Here is a 17,194-nt window from a genome sequence, read left to right on the forward strand (position 1 = left end):
GCCATTAAAGGCCATTTTCGTAACCCTATGTGACATCATCCTATTTTCAATGAAGAGTCACGTCCAATTTTTTTTGAGAGAATGGTATCATGGCTTGCATTATTAATCAAATAACGCTTACATCCTCACTTAACAGAAATACAATAAAACTTGATAGGTCCTCTCACTACTAGGAAAAGGGCTATAGCTAATATGAACATTAATGTCGCACCACCTATGAGGTGTAGGTACGCCATTAGTGTCCATAACACTAATGGCGCACCACAACCACGGTGCGCCATCACTAACATTTTTTTTTCCAAAACTAGTAATGACGCACCAGGGTATAGTGCGCCATTACTAGTTTTAACTAGTAATGACGCACCACACACTCTGTGCGTCACTACTAACAATTTTATTTTACTTTTTTTTTTCAAAACTAGTAATGACGCACCAGAGTATAGTACGCCATTACTAGTTCAAACTAGTAATAATGGCGCACCACAACCATGGCGCGCCACTACTAACAATTTTTTTTTTGCAAAACTAGTAATGGTGCACCACGTAACAGGTGCGCCATTAGTAACCAGGGTTACTAATGACGCATTGTTAGGTGGTGCGTCATTGGTAACCTGAGAGCAGCTAGATATTTTGGACAGCCACCTACCACACTCACTTTCCCCACTTCATTCTCTCCATCTCCTCCTCCAAGCTTGTCTCGAGTGCCTCCTCCTACTCACCTCATTTGCATCATAGATTCACCCAAATTAAGTGGTTAAATTTCTTTTTTTTGATAGGTAAGTAAGGGGAAAGCTTTCTTTATGTTGTAGATCTACTTTTTTCTCCCTCCAACAACGTGCACATGCACTTTTTATGCCCTAGATCTACATATGTTTGTGGTGTTGCATATGTTTGTGTTTGGAGGTACCGGTATTTGAAATGCGATAGTTGCCACTATTTTGCCGGAATGTTGATTCATTTCCGTTTCGGCGAGAATTTGGCACTATGCATTCTTTTTGGTCCTATTTTTAGGCAAAGTCATGCCAAAAAAAATTGGTTGTAAAATATCGTTTTGCTCTACCCCGCAGGCGACCATGGTCCTTATGATGACCGAAGGCATCGTGAATAGGTTTTTGAGCTCCGCGAAGGCCGAGATGCTTTAAAAGAATGAGACAGAGATAAGATGTCTGTGTCGAAGATGCAAACTGAAGAGCCTTATGGACCCGGATTCCGTAAAGGTGCGGGACCACTTGCTCTTGCGTGGTTTCATGGATGGCTATCAGTGGCAAGGTGATGAAGATGATTATAAAGTCGTCCATGGGGGCCGGGCAAGAAATGAGGAAGGGCAGCAAGACAACCGCGGCGAGGGCGGGTGAGAAGACGAAGAATCTCCAGGACATGATCACGAAGTAGATGCACTACACAGTCATCATGTAGAAGATGTCGTACATGATGATGAGGAAGATGCCGGAGCAGACGAAGGGCATGATCATGAAGATGAAGATGCAGGAGCAGACGACGATGGACCATCGATGGGCTGGGTGCAGGACCCTCATATTCAAGAGCTGCTTCTCAAGCAAACGGATAACGCAAGAGCTGCCGCCCGAGAGAAAGCCAAGCTGGATCAACTGAAGATAGACACGGTTACTCAATTGTATGAAGGATGCAGGCTCGAGGATACCCGCCTAAAAGTAACGCTCATGGCTCTGGAGATGAAGGTAAAACACAAAATGACTGACGCATGCTTCGACGAGAACATGTCATTCTGGGAAACAAGTGCCCGACCAGTTTCGAGGAGGTGAAGAAAATCGTGTGTCCTCTGGATTTACCGCACGTGAAATACCATGTGTGCATGAACGATTGCATCATTTATCGGGACGAGCACGCAGAGTCTACCATATGTCCGGTGTGCGGCGTCACTCGATACAAGAAGAGGAAGAAAGCTCCTCGAAAAGTGGTGTGGTACTTTCCGATCACTCCTCGTCTGCAGTGGTATTTCGCGGACCCTAAGGTAGCAAAGCTCCTGCATTGGCACGCGGATAGGGAGGAGAAGAAGCGAGAAGATGACGGAAATGATTCGGAGATAAATAAAAAAGACAAGATGCTGAGTCACCCTAAGGATGCGAGCCAGTGGCAAGCATTGAACTTCGAACACCCAGAATTTGGGGACGATCCAAGGAACATCGTGCTGGGCGCGAGCACCGATAGAGTCAATCCGTTTGGCAGCCAGAGAAGCACACATAGCACCTGGCCTGTGTTTGTGTGGATGTACAACCTTCCCCCCTGGTTGTGCATGAAGAGGAAATACATTCACATGAGTATGCTAATTGAAGGGCTGAAACAACCAGAAAATGACATCAATCTGTATCTGGGGCTACTAAAAGAGGATCTAGACACGCTATGGAAAACGCCAGCCAATACGTGGGACGCTGCAGCAAAAGAATATTTCCCTATTAGAGCCGCACTGCTCACGACGGTGCACGACTATCTTGGTTATGGATATGTCACGGGGCAGGTGGTCCATGAATTTTCTGGATGCGTCAGGTGCATGGATGACACAACGTATCGCCAGCTAGATAGAGATCCCGGGTCTTCGAAAACCGTGTTCATGAGACATCGAAGGTGGCTTCACGACGATGACTCATGGAGAAAACGCAAGGATCTGTTTGATGGTGAAATCGAACCCCGAAGACGCCCGCGTATGAGGAGTGGCGAGGAAATAGACGAGCTGTTTAAAAATTGGAAAGAGTGCCTGGAGCCGGGAAAGAAGCGAAAGGCGCCAGAGTCGCTACTGAAGGTATGGAAAACGAGGTCTGTTTTTTGGGACTTGCCGTACTGGAAGATCCTCCGTGTGCCTCACAGCCTTGATGTCATGCATATCACGAAGAACATGTGCGAGAGTCTGCTTGGTACCCTGCTCAACATGCCAGAGAGGACCAAAGATGGGCTGAAAGCAAGGGCAGACTTGAAATCAATGGGCATCAGGGAGGAGCTTCACGCTAACACTACTAGAGAAAAGCTTAGTAGTGGCGCTGGTTTTTTACATACCAGTAGCGCGGGCACCCGCGCTACTGCTAGGGCGCTACAACTATTATTTAACATTAGCGCGTTTCTGAATAAGCGCTGCAGCTAAAATACTTATTAGTAGCGCTGCTTCCTCCACCAGCGCTACTACTATCATCACGTAGTAGTAGCGCCCTATTTTCTCCCCATGCTACTACTAGGCAAATAGAAATAAAAAATAAAAAAAAGCAGTCAGGTGCAATATTCATGGAAATCAAGACAAGTCCAGTGCAAATAAACTAAGTTCACAGAACCATCTCACAAACATTAACGACAGTACCACATTTAATATAACCACACAATCTCACAAACTCATATAGTAGTCAACAATGCATGGATAGATCATAGTTGATAAGTCTACTAGGTAGTCATACTAGCATATATATGGTTCAACAGCCACACGCATGCATATGAAGTTCTAGATGATGTCGATGACGACCATCATCCTCAAGCCTGGGCGGTGGATGTTCCTGATAGTAATTAGGATTGCTTGTCCAACATGAAGATTCTTGCCGATGAGGAAGCTCTTCCACCCACCCGAGTTGAAGTGTGTGCGACCGTCCGTGTCCATGCTGTACGCACAAGTGGTGACGGAGCCCCTTGTGGTAAGGCGTATTCCAGCAGAGCCTTCTTCATCAGGCTTGATACCACAACTCTCAGATAGGCTCTTTGGCAATTTTTGAATAAGAAAAACATATCAATTAATAAGTAGCCTCATACATTCTACACAAAGCATATATATCATCGGACTCTACACTAAGCATATATATCATCGGAATCTACACTAAGTATATATATCATCGAACTCTACACTAAGTATAACAATAAAGCATATAAGATTCACTAAGCATATGTATCATCAAACTCTACACTAAGTATAACAATAAAACATATAAGATTCACTAAGCATATAAGATTCACTAAGCATATATATGATCGGACTCTACACTAAGTATAATAATAAAGCATATAAGATTCACTAAGCATATATATCATCGGACTCTACACTAAGTATAACAATAAAGCATATCATCAAATTACTCTAAAAACTACAGTAAATGCAACATACCATCATATGCCGATCAACCATGGTACTTGTCAGGGGGGTCATGAATGGCACCCGACGAAGTCAGCACGTAGCGGAATGATGTCCCATAGGTTGCACACCTCCTCCTCGCTCAACTTCATTCTTTGAGCTACGATGGCATCACCGAGTGGGTCGTCATCATCCTCATCATCCTCATAATCTTCTGCTTTGTTGATATAAATCACGACCAGCTTGGGTCTTTCAGCTCTGAAGGAGAAACTGATCAACTCACCATCGGTGATACGCATGTTGTCGATGAAACGGACCCATCCATCTCCTCCCACCCGCGTCCTCTTTCGTCCTTTCTCGATCTCCATAGTGTAGGGGCCCCCAGGAGCCTCAAAGGTCACAGAGTCTCCAGTCAGATTGTTGAATTCTGACCTCACATTGCATGGGACGATCTGTATACAAAAAGCAAAATGATATATACATGATGCATTAATGCCAATAACACTAAAAACAAAATAGTAGTTACTAGTTTCATATAATTTATTACCGCCGCATGAAGAAAACTAGACTCGAAGTAGATGCCAAACAACGTGCCAGTTGCAAGGCTGCTGGCGCACCTTGACTTGCACCATCGACATGGTGGTGGTGGTGGCGCCATTTCCCTAAAGCAATATGATTAAAGGATTAACGATCCAAAAAGTAAACATAAAGTTTTCATAGCTAGAGTTCACATGGCAAGCAAAATAACAACTAAAAATTAAACATAAAGTTCAGTCCAACAATCATAAAGCTAGCAATCTAGTAAACTAATGTCCCCAACTCTTCAGATGAAGCGTCGCTATCAGCATGAAATTTGCACTAAACACAAGGTTAAACAATACTAGTAGCTCAATAATCTAGAGATGTAACAAACAAATATATGGCAAAACATAACAATACTTTGATCTCATCTCATCTTCGTTAATCACAACAAAGCACACTAAATAAACTACCCCCTTCCTATCAGTAATCCTAAATCTTGATGATTTCTCACAACAAAGCACACTAAATAAACATGACCTTGTAGCCTTGTCTCTCACATGAACAACACCTATAGAACATCCTATAGAAGGGCACTTGATACAACCCAAACCGAGCACTTACACTCCTATAGAAGCAATATCCATAACATCACATCAGAAAAGTCGAAACCGCCCAACCACAAAGCAAAAAATCAAACATGAGCCAGCCCAATCCAATGCCAAATCATGTCAGCAACAACCAACCCAAATCCTCTACTCTCTCCCCTATGTGAGTACTCCCACTTTTTGCGATACAGAAGAATTATTACTATCACATTTTACAGATATGGAATTCTTGTTGCTTTGCACTAGATAGGTAGGTATCTGAACAAGTGAATGGATATCCCTTCAAGGTAACAGTCTGCCTAGTCTAGATAGATTGCTCCAAGATTCGCACTGGTCACCGGCGTACGCGACCGTGGGGCATGGAAGAAGCTATCGCACGACCGTGAGCAATCCCTAAATCCCAAAACATGACGAGCCGTCGCGGCAAATCGATTGGAGCCCCTATGATGAACCCTAACCGAGAGATCGAGTGGAGCTACTGTGGCGCGCGCAGGGAGGAGGAGATCGAGAGGGGGACTTACGGGGCTGGAGCGTCGGAGGAGGCGAGAGGCGACCACGCGTGGTGGCGGCGCACAGCACCATCGACGGGGGTGAGGCGGCCGGGGACGAACCCTAACCGCGGCGGCGTCGTCGTCGGGCGGAGGGGATTGTGTGAGACGATGGGGGTACGGGGGCGCTCGCGGGCCCAGCTGTAGCACCCTTTCAGAACAAACACTACAGCTAAGTGGGCTACAGATGCTGCCCCGCGGCCCATGTAACAGTAGCATGGCCCAAACAAACAAACGCTGCTGCTATATGTTAGTAGTAGCGTGTTTTCTACACAGCGCTACTGGTACATACTAGTAGCATGGGGTAAAAAAAACTCGCTACTGGTAAACTTCTATCTATAAGCATTTTCCTAGTAGTGTAATGATGATGATGATGATGATGATGATGATGATGATGAGGCGAAGGACACGGAAAGTCGTCGCAAAGGCAAAAAGGCCAAGAAGATCGGAAATGACTTCCCTCCCGCGTGCTTCACTCTAAGTCAGGAGAAGATCGAGCAGTTTTCACCTGCCTCGTAGGAGTAAAACTTCCTTACGGTTACGCGGGGAAGATAAGCAGATACCTAGACTCAGCGAAGCAGAAGTTCAGCGGGATGAAGTCTCACGACTGTCACGTCCTGATGACACAGATACTTCCAGTTGCAATCTGTGGGATCATGGAAGCGCACGTCCGTGAAATGCTATTTGGCCTATGCAACTTTTTCGACATAATCTCTCGGAAGTCGGTTGGCGTGAGGCAACTCAGAAGGCTACAGGAAGAGATCATGGTGATACTATGCGAGCTTGAGATGTACTTCCCGCCCGCATTCTTCGACGTTATAGTGCATCTACTGGTCCATATCATGGAGAATATCATCCAACTCGGGTCGACCTTCCTGCATAGCATGATGCCATTCGAAAGGATGAATGGTGTCATCAAAGGATACGTTCGCATACTCAGACACCCTTGCTTGCCATGTGTGTGAGAGAGATAGTGAGAGGAGACAATAAGAAGGGGGTTAGGAAGGGACTTGGACCTTAGCAACAACACACTAACAGGTTCCATCCCAAAACACCTAGGCAATATCACAAACATCTCTCAATTGTTCCTTGACAATAACTAACTTTTTGGCGACATTCCTTGAGAATTAGGTTATGTGGTCAACTTAGAGATCTTGTTCCTTGACAATAACCAACTTTTTGACCAAACTTTTTTCCTATTTAGAGCGAACATGGCCCACAATGATGAGGCCGTCAGTTCGGGTAAGGCATTCTGGGAGCTTTCCCAGGAAATGGAGGAAGAACCTCACCGCTATGAGGATGCCGCGGAAGACATCGATCCCGACTACACAACCCCTAGTGGTGTCAGGGATGACACCACCGATGGTGCCGCTGAGGATGCCACCACTGATGATGGTAGCGCACGCACAAATGGTAGCTAACCGAAGAGGAAATGGAAGGACCGGCGCCTGAACGTGCTCGGCACCGTCAAGGAGGAATTTACTGAAGTGTCCTCCAGTGGGTATCCAACGGCGCCCAAAGAATTAGTCAGTCGGTACGCGGGACAACTCGGGTGCATTCTCCGGAGCACCGTCTCGATCAACACCGAGAACCTAAGGCATCATGACCGAGGGAATTTGCACAATCTCCTCTTCACGAAGCTGCACGAACGATACAAGTTCCCCTGTGACTTCGCAAACACAAGCCTCTCAGGGAATAAAGTGAACAATGCCGCCCTCATGAAGATGAGCACGGCCCTGTCTACTTGGAGAGCCGCGGTGATGCATAGGATTCTACGTGGTGATAGTTATGAGAAGATCAAGGAGAAAAATCCTTCGATCAGCGAATCTGACTACCGGGAGTTCAAGATCAAGTGCGAGAGCAACGCATCCACGGAATCAAGTTAGTGGGGGAAAGAAATGCGGGACTTGAACTTATGGGTCCACAAACTCGGTCCCGGCAGTTACAGAGTGGCGGAACCTATATGGGACAAGGAGGACGTGGAGCGTGCCGAGCAAGGCCTACCGCCCCTCTTCGATAAATACCGTGACAAGCAGACCAGGAACTATGTCAGGGCCTGATACAAGGTGGACCCGATAACAAAGGAGCTTACCACAGATTCGAAGACCAAGGCGCTTGAGCTTGTTCTGCTAAGGAATACACCCCCGCGTAATTAGCTCCATATGGTTGCATTCTAATTAATGAAGCCAAATTTCTAAATGGTTCACGTTCCTTCCGCAGGAAACTGAAAGCAGTAGCGCGGGGTCCCCGACTGCCCCTTGGGACACCACTTTAAATAGGGCGTTGAATGTATCGAAAATCAAGGATAAGTTCAGTAAGCCGTCGTCAGCTGGTCGTGTGGCCGGCAAAGGTTTATCCATGAAATGGTCGGAATACTATACGACTGGGCGAAAGGAGAGAAAGACCAGCTCGGAAAGCCAGGAGCGCGAGGTTCAAGAACTCAAGGCACAAGTGGCGTGGATTCCGGAGATGGTCCAAGAGCAAGTGCGAGACCAACTGGGAGCGGCGATCACCGCCATTATGCCTACATTGGTTCAAGGGCTGCAGGCGTGCATTGCGGGCGGCCAACAGGGGCCGCCCCTGATTCCCAGCTTCACGGGCAGCAACTCGCACAATGCATCGGCGCCATTGGTGTCTCCGGCGGAGGCGGCATTGGTGTCTCTGATGCCGGCGCCAGCATTGGAGCTTAATGCACCCGGGTGTGGGAAGACACTACAAAAAAAATACATTTCCGTGATGATACGTGTTTGTCACAATAGGTCGCGTTTTTTGTCATGCATGTACATACATGACAAATTTATGACAAAATCAAGATAGTCATACCTGTGCTGTCGTAGAAATGTTCCATGACATTACCAAAATTATCATCACGGAAGTGTCCACTTCCATGACGATAAATCGCGCGTCACAGAAGTGCTTTCGTCAAGGGTAACCGACACGTGACATCCACCGTAACGGAACACCGTTAAGCTATCGAGTCGGGTTTTGGATCCGATAACCCGTTAACAGCCCCGACCAATGGGGATTTTCCACGTGTAAAATCATCATTGACTGGAGGAAACACGTGTCGGCTTACCGTTGGGACAGATGTCATCCACTCATTGGACGGAAGACACCTATGGTACGTCGACACGTGGCACGGCCCAACAGAGGCCCATTCCTGTGAAAAGGCCGACCGAGTAAAAATTAGCAGGCCAGCCCATATAAGGCCTACTTGTGTCAGGTCCATTTAAGCCCACGGCCCATACGAGATGAGCCAATTCGGCCCGTTAAAGATTTGACACCATTGCAGCCCATCGTCAGTTCGAGCCCGTTAACAGCCCGCTATATATCTGGGCTCAATATCGGCCCGATGAGATTTTGGCCTGTTAACGGCCCGTTTAATGGATGGGCCAATTTTCAGGATGTACATCTTTCGGCCTTTTAGTGACCCATTTAAATGTTGGGCTAGTTTCCGGCCCGGTGTGTCTTTCATCCTGTTGACGGCCCATAAATCTGATGAGCCATTTGTTGTCGGACCTGAGTTTCGGCCTTTTAGCGACCCATTTAAGTGTTGGGCCAATTTTCTGGCCCGGTGTCACTTTCAGCCTATTGACGGCCCATAAATCAGTTGGGCCATTTTTAGGTGGACCTGAGTTTTGGCCTTTTTAGCGACCCATTTAAGTGTTGGGCCAATTCCTGGCCCTGTGTGACTTTCGGCCTGTTAACGGACCATAAATGAGTTGGGCCATTTGTAGTCGGACCTTAGTTTTGGCCCTTTAATGGCCCATGCCCTTCATGGTCCAATACCAGCCCGGTTTCTCTGTCGGCCTGCTAAAGGCCCACAACACAGTTGGGCCATTTACAATACGACCTGACTTTCGGCCTCTTAGCGGCCCATGGTCTTCATGGTCCAGTACAAGCCCGTTGTCTCTTTCATCCTACTAAAGGCCTACAATATAGTTGGGCCATATGTAGCCCAAACTTAGGAACGACCTGTTAACGGCCCGTGAAATAAACTGGGGCCACCTGTTGTCCGCTTCGATGTCGGCCTGTTAACGACCCGGGAGGTAAGAGGGCCCACAATTAACTTTCGGCCTAGCAACGACCCATTAACTTAATGGGCCCACTAAAGTTCGTACATGTCTTTAGGCCAAATTAGATAATTTGAGCCCATTACGATGATCAATTATGCACAGGACCAAAACCGATCACGCAAAGGTACGACATATAGGGAATAACGTTGCACATCCAGCATATATTACAGGAAATTACATCCACTGGGCAATCAAAGATTGATGCCAGTGCATATAAATGAGCAAAACCTAACCATCTACAACGTCACAATCCGCAACCTCAGCACAGTTGACGCCCATATGCATGTGAGCAAGTTCTTTATGCTTTGCTACACTGTCTCTGAAAACATTGATCAGTTGTTGTGTCGCACGACTCTGCACCTTTGATTCATCCACCATTTCCATCATTGCTTCAGCCATTAATTGGTTGACAAACATACATTTATTCCATTGCATTCAAGACAGAGGATACTGAACAGATTCAGATGGCGATTTTGGCAGGCTTGTATTATTGATAGTGGAGAGTGTCTCGACCACTGCATCATAACATAAATTAGGACGGGAACCAAATAGATTAATCATGAGTTATTGCCATATTACCTGGCCTAGATTTACTGGAAAGAAACAATGGGGTTGCCTTGCTGTTTTCAGAGTTTGTCTTCTTATCTTCAGCAGCCTGCACAAAATTAACACACTAGCATTGCTATCATTGGCCAAGTCAGATAATAGGAAAGCAACATTGACACAACGAATGTTTGGGCAAGTAGCCTACATCAAATTAACACAATATGGCACATCTATCATCAGCCAGGTAAGGTAGTACGAAAGCAACATTGACACAATGAATGAATGGGCAACCATAGAAGCACTACAATTCATTAATGTGTGTGATATGAGATAGTACATTCATGCAGCTCATTATGCAAAACTACCAGGCTGTTTTCCTTACAAAAATCAACATTGGCGCCTTTAACATTTTGCTACAACTAATTTTAGATCAGATAAAGGTTAGATTCACGCCGATTAACAAAATACATGTTGATGTAAAAATATAGTGATATACAACAGGTACTTACATCAGCATTGGAGCACAGAGAATTCCCACAAGATATTTTCCTCGAATATGATCCCAATGGAGGAAGTCTTCTATCGTTTAACCTTATTTTCTAAAAGAGAGATGGGTAAGAAACATGTAGAAAATATGATCAGAATGCTATAAAATTTCATGATGCGAGGATACACACACGCTTCTTAGAATGCAGTTGACATTCTTTTGCTGGACTGGAGCGGACTAGTTCTTTGGCCACTGGAATCTGCTTATTATCAGTGGGAGTTGGGTTCTTTGTGCTGGAGCAGTATCTATGAAAAATGGAGTTGATTTATTATCTTCTGGTGTTTGGATCTTTTGCAAAGACCTGGTTTGTAACCCTTCAGATTCTAACAGAGCCGTCTTCCCCTTGCATGCCTTATATAGAAGAATGGTGATTCAGTTATAAAACATGCTATAGCAGAGATGGAATAGGTACTGAAGAATAGAAAGGCATGACATATTGACATGTATTCCCTCCATCCGGAAATAAATGGACGGGTCTAGGCGTATTTCAGTTCTAGATACATCCAGTTTTATCCATTTCTGCGACATTTAATCCGGACGGAGGGAGTATGATGTAAGAGCTAGGGATACGACAGGAGAACACAGTAAAAAACACTAAAAAACCCGCAGAACCAAAGTATTCAAACCCACTGATATGAGATGGTACACTTATGCAGCTCAGGATGCAAAACTACCAGGCAGTTTTCCTTACAAAAATCAACATTATGGCTTTTAATTATACATTTTGCTACAACTAAATTTAGATCAGATAAAGGTTGGATTCACGCCGATTAACAAAATAATGCTGATGTAAAAATATAGTGATATACAACAGGTACTTACATCTACATTGGAGCACAGAGAATTCATGCAAGAATCTTTCCTCACAAACGATACCATTGCAGAAATTCTTCTATCTGTTAAGCTTATTTTCTAAAAGAGAGATGGGTAAGAAACATGTAAAAAATATGATCAGCATGCTATAAAATTTCATGATCCAAGGATACGCACATGCTTCTTAGAATTGAGTTGACATATTTTTGCTCGAATGGACCAGACTAGTTCTTTGGCCACTGGAATCTGCTTATTATCAGTAGTTGTTGGGTTTCTCTGTGCTGGAGCAATATCTATAAAAACTGGAGTTGGTTTATTATCTCCTGGCGTTTGGATCTTTTGCAAAGGCCTTGTTTGTAACCCTTCAGATTCTAATATAGTCGTCTTCCCCTTGCATGCCTTGTATAGAAGAATGGTACTTTAATTATAAAACATGCGACAGCAGAGAGATGGAATATGTACAGAAGAATAGAAAGGCATGATATATTGACATGTATTACCTCCATCCAGAAAAAAATGGATGGGTCTAGGCGTATTTCAGTTCTAGATACATCCTTTTTTATCCATTTCGGCAATATGTAATCCGGACGGAGGGAGTATGGTGTAAGAGCTAGGGATACGACAGGACAACACAGCAAAAAAAACTAGTTAAATGTAAAACTATATGCTAGCGGAATACGTATAGAAATAACCAAGGCAACATACACGTGTATGATTGGGAAAATAAGATGGCATTGCAACAAAGCACTAGAACAACACTTCAATGTAAAAAAACATGGTATGGCAGACAGATGAAGTACATACTGATGAATAACAATGCATAAGATATTCAGAAGCATAATGTCCAAATTAAGCAGATGGCATTGCGATAGAGTAGAATGACAGTACTTGAATTTGAAAACATGTTATCATGAATGTAATAGATACTGAAAAACAGGAAGGCATGACATATTTACATGCATGATCAGCATGCTAAGCACATGGCATTGCAACAGAGTAGATACACTCCAGGACATTATATGCATGTTGTACCCATATCACAGGCCAAGTTAGAGCAAGGACCTTGTGGGGTGAAGAGGATTCATCATCTTTCTGCAAGTCTTCTGAAGAACTGCCTTTACATGTTCCATCATATTGGGTATCATTGACATCAAGTTTATTGGCCTTTACATGGCTCCGTGAGGTTCTTGTGGATATATCAGTGTGTGCAATTATATCTGACATGCATGAAAGACAACTAGTAGTTAGATTTATGTAAATGAGTGCCTGTAGGAGACGACATAAATAGTAGGACTGGGGTTAACTAGCAGCAACAGGTCTCATAAACTAAAGGAAGAACACAGATGAAAGCTACAGAATATGTATCGTTTGTACTCGAGATTAACTAGATGGCACACAAAAGTATTAAAGAACAACATAGGTAATACTAGAAGTGGTATAATACTATAATCACCAGCCTGTGGGATAGTATTGGCTGATGGATGGTAACTATGGAACAGTGTTACCTAAAGAACAAGTATCTTAACTGAACTATGGAACAACGTGAACTCCTGAACAAGACCCGTAAGAGATCAGCATGAATATACAGTGAAATGTGATGATCTATTTTCCGTGCTTAGATGAATAACAAAGCCATAAATGTTGCACACAAGTAAGATGAGGGTACAACCTATCTGGCTGCCATCCATAGGAGTGAGCATCATGTGCTGACTTGTCGATGGCCCTGCAGTTGTTGTGGCTGTCCATGTCGGGCACGCGCATTCGATGCAGGGAACTGTTGAGTGGGGACTGTAGCTCCCTTCTGGTGTATGCTTCCCTTGTTGGAGCAGCTGCGGTGAGTCGGAAGACGGTGTGTCTGAAGATGCAGATAACGCATAAAGTTAAGAACGACATATCTCTTTGATCCGAAGAAATACACTAAGAGATCAACAGCAAGGTACGAGAGTGGTCACACGTCTGTTGACTGAAGACTAAGGGCATCTCCAGCCGCGCCCCCAGGAAGGCCTCCCCAGGCGATTTTTTCACGCCGGCGCCGAAAAAACGGCCCAGTCGCGCCCCCAGGAGCCCGATTTTCGCCGGCTTGGGCCGAAAACAGCGCCGGCAGACCCAGCCCGAACCCGGTGCGCTGGGGGGCGCCCGGGGGCGCCGGGGCGAGCTGTTTTGGCGCGAAAAAGACGCGGGCCAGCCACGTCAGCGACTCGGCACCTCGTCTTCCCCCAACGGCCTCGGTTCCCGTGGGGAATCAATGGCAAGGCTGCCGTCGGTCAGCCTTGCCATTGATTCCTCACGGGCAGCGCTTTACGGGATGGCGTGCCGACGCCTCCCCTCCCTCGCACGCGTACACACGGGCGCGGCCCGACTATAAAAGCCGGCGGCCTCCACTCGCCTGTGCCCACACCAGCCCCGCCCCTCGCCGTCGTCCAGCCCCTGCCTCTCCCGAGCGCCGCTGCCCAGCCTCTCCCGAGCCCGCCCAGCCCCGCCGTCCCCATGGCAGAACGCTTCCCCGGAGACGAGGCGGCGGCCAACGGCTTCGGCCGCCGTTCGCTCCACGAACAGGAGTCCTGGGTCCTGTTCCAGGCGAACATCCCAGCGCCGCCGGACATGCGCGCCGGGCCAACGGGGTGGAGACTCAGCGCCGAGGGAGTGCCCATTCCCCCGTTGCCTGACGCTGTGGCGAAGCCGAAGTACTTCGCCGAGGAGATCGAGATCATGCGCGCGTCCCTCACCACGACCAACTTTCCCTCCCCCAGTACGCCGCCGACAACCACGCGGCCTGGGCGGCGTATTTCGAGCGCCGCCAGCAGCAGTGATTGGCGTCCACCAACGGCGCGCCGGTGGTCGGCGGCCGGTAGAACAGCGAGGGGCGCCACCTCTGGTGGGGCGTCCCCGGCCGCACACTCGAGGGCGTGCTCACGTACCTCGAGGGCGGCAACGACCCGCTGTTGGCGTACCCCCCGGCGCAGCACCGACGCGTCGGGCCATGGGCGCCAAGGCGCGCCGGGAGAAGGTGAAGGAGCGCCAGCGCACCGCCCTGCGCCTCTTCGAGGAGCGCCGACGCGGCCACGATGAAGACGGGGTCGTCGTCCTATGCGACGACGACGCGCCGCCGCTAGTCCGCCATGGCGATGCCTGGTCCAGCAGGGGCGCCCGCGTCAAGGAGGAGAAGGCCGACGACGACGATGGCGGCAACGACTTCAGCCCCTTTCTTTTTTAGATTAGGTTAATGTAATGAAAATGCGCGAATTTCGCCGAAATTCGCCATGTTTAGCCGAAATTTAACTACTTTTTTATCATAACTTCGCCGAACGGCCCTTCTTTTTTTTAATATGCGCCTGGGGGCGGCCCTGGGGGCCGACGGCTGGGGACCGACTCGCCCCCAGGGCCATTTTTTGCGCCGGCTCACCCTCAGGCGGCGCTTTTAGACGCCCCCTGGGGGGCCAACGGCTGGAGATGCCCTAAATTGGGGTCACACGATTTTAGTTTATTTTGGTACTGTCCGATCTACGCCGGATGGCTTGATGGCCGTCTTGTGCCTCCCGGCTGACACTGTTCGGAATATTCCCCGAAGAGCCAGCGACCAACGACAGAGCAGCCTGCCTCCGCCGTCCGTGGCCCCGTACAAAACCCCGCTCCCCTCCCCACCGCACTGCCGTGGTTGCGCCGCCCCCGGGCCAATCCACAAAGACTCCCCGTCATCCAGATCTGGCGGCGGCAGTACCTTCAACCCACGCAACTCTAAAAGATAGCCATCTAAGTGCTGCTTCCGCGGCGAACTTGCAGCCCTGCACCCTTACGTTAGACACCAGCCAACCGGCAGCCTAGGAGCTCCGCCGCCTCGAGGGGTGCTGCTTCCCATTGGGAATCGATTGGCCCAGAATAAAAATTCAAACAACTGACGCCTAAATAAAGTGATTTCAGATGAGGGTGCGACCTATCTGGCGGCATGGTGAAGTAGGCAGGTCCAGCTGCCGAGTCGGTGAGGCCGGCGCGGTTGCGGTGGTGACCGGCGGCAGGGAAAGAGCGATGTCGCGACGGTCGACGGCTACGCGGAAGCAGCGCCAGGACTCTGGACGGATCCGAAGTTGGAGCCGCTCCGGCGCCGTGAACAACGGCGGGGGTGAATCGGCTCCGGTACGGTTCACGCGGCCGTCGTCGAGGCAGCACCAGCAGCACGGAGTAAGAGGCACACGGCCCAGTGCACGACGGCAATTGGACAGCGTCTCCGGCATTAGGGAGGAGGGCGGCTGTGAAATTGGTGCGGTGGGGGCGCCATGGAGGTGGGGCTGAGGTTTCGCGGCTCGGGAGAAGGGAGCTTCCCGGGGAGAAGGTGATTTGGCGCCCACGAGGTATGAATGGGGGCGGGCGGGGGGGGGGGAATTGGGAGGGGAGTGGAACCATGTCTTACGGACGCATTTGTCTGAAATGTGAGGGGGAGTTACAGTTCTACCCTTGCCTATAGGCTTCTCGGCTTGGGTCTGTGTACTGAGGGTCGGGGATAGTAGAGTAACTTTGCTTCTCCCCAAATAGTGGGCGGGAGCGATTTCGGGCGAGGAGGGCGTGTTTTGAACTATAGTGGGCGCGAGCGAATTCGGGCGAGGAGAGCGTGTTTTGAAATAGTGGGCGCGAGCTATTTCGGGCGAGGAGAGCGTGTTTTGCCGACCATGGTTTATGAATTATTCGGCACATGTCATTTCGGCCGAGGAGAAGGCGCGCTTGGATGAAGTTACGAACCTACCCTCGATGTACAACGGGCCAATTGATGCGTGTCCCACATAGGACGGTAATTTCGCGTCTCCCATTTATTTGCTCGGGCGAATTCCACCGAGCAGAGAGGATGTTTAACGGTTCGTTCAAATTTTGGGAGAACGAGCATCCACGTCTACCTTACCAAGTCGATTCGAATCAAATTTTGAAATATTAGCTTGCCACTTCTTTTTTAGATGGAGAGATGATGCTCGGGAGTAATGTGTTTTTACATGCTCGTTGCTAGCGATTTACTATATGACAAATAGTTGACCCACTCAAAAACGCGAATCAAACCCAAAATGAAATATCTCGATTCAATGAACTAGCTCGTTCAGTAGGTCAAAATAGTGAACTAAATCCAAAATTGAACACCTCAATCGAGTAGCATGTTGTACAGTATTATAGTACTCCATGAACATGTTGAAAGTCAAATTAATGAACTTGTTTGATATACGCATATATCCGTTCATGTGTGGATTGCAGACAACATGGTCTCCAATTTAAATATTTGAATGCAAGTTTATATCAGTCTTTGATGCATAAAACGCGACCTCCCCCTCTCCCGGACTCCTGTTCTCTCTCTCTCTCTCACTCTCTCGCCGACAATCTTCAATTCTGTCGCACGCATCCGACACAAAAACCTTGTTGGTCCCTCTCCCTTCTCTCTCTCTCTCTGTGTGTGTGTGTGGGGGGGGGTCTTTCTAGTCCGCATT

Source organism: Triticum aestivum, chromosome 4B (genome assembly GCF_018294505.1).
Source record: "Triticum aestivum cultivar Chinese Spring chromosome 4B, IWGSC CS RefSeq v2.1, whole genome shotgun sequence".
Taxonomy (NCBI): Eukaryota; Viridiplantae; Streptophyta; class Magnoliopsida; order Poales; family Poaceae; genus Triticum; species Triticum aestivum.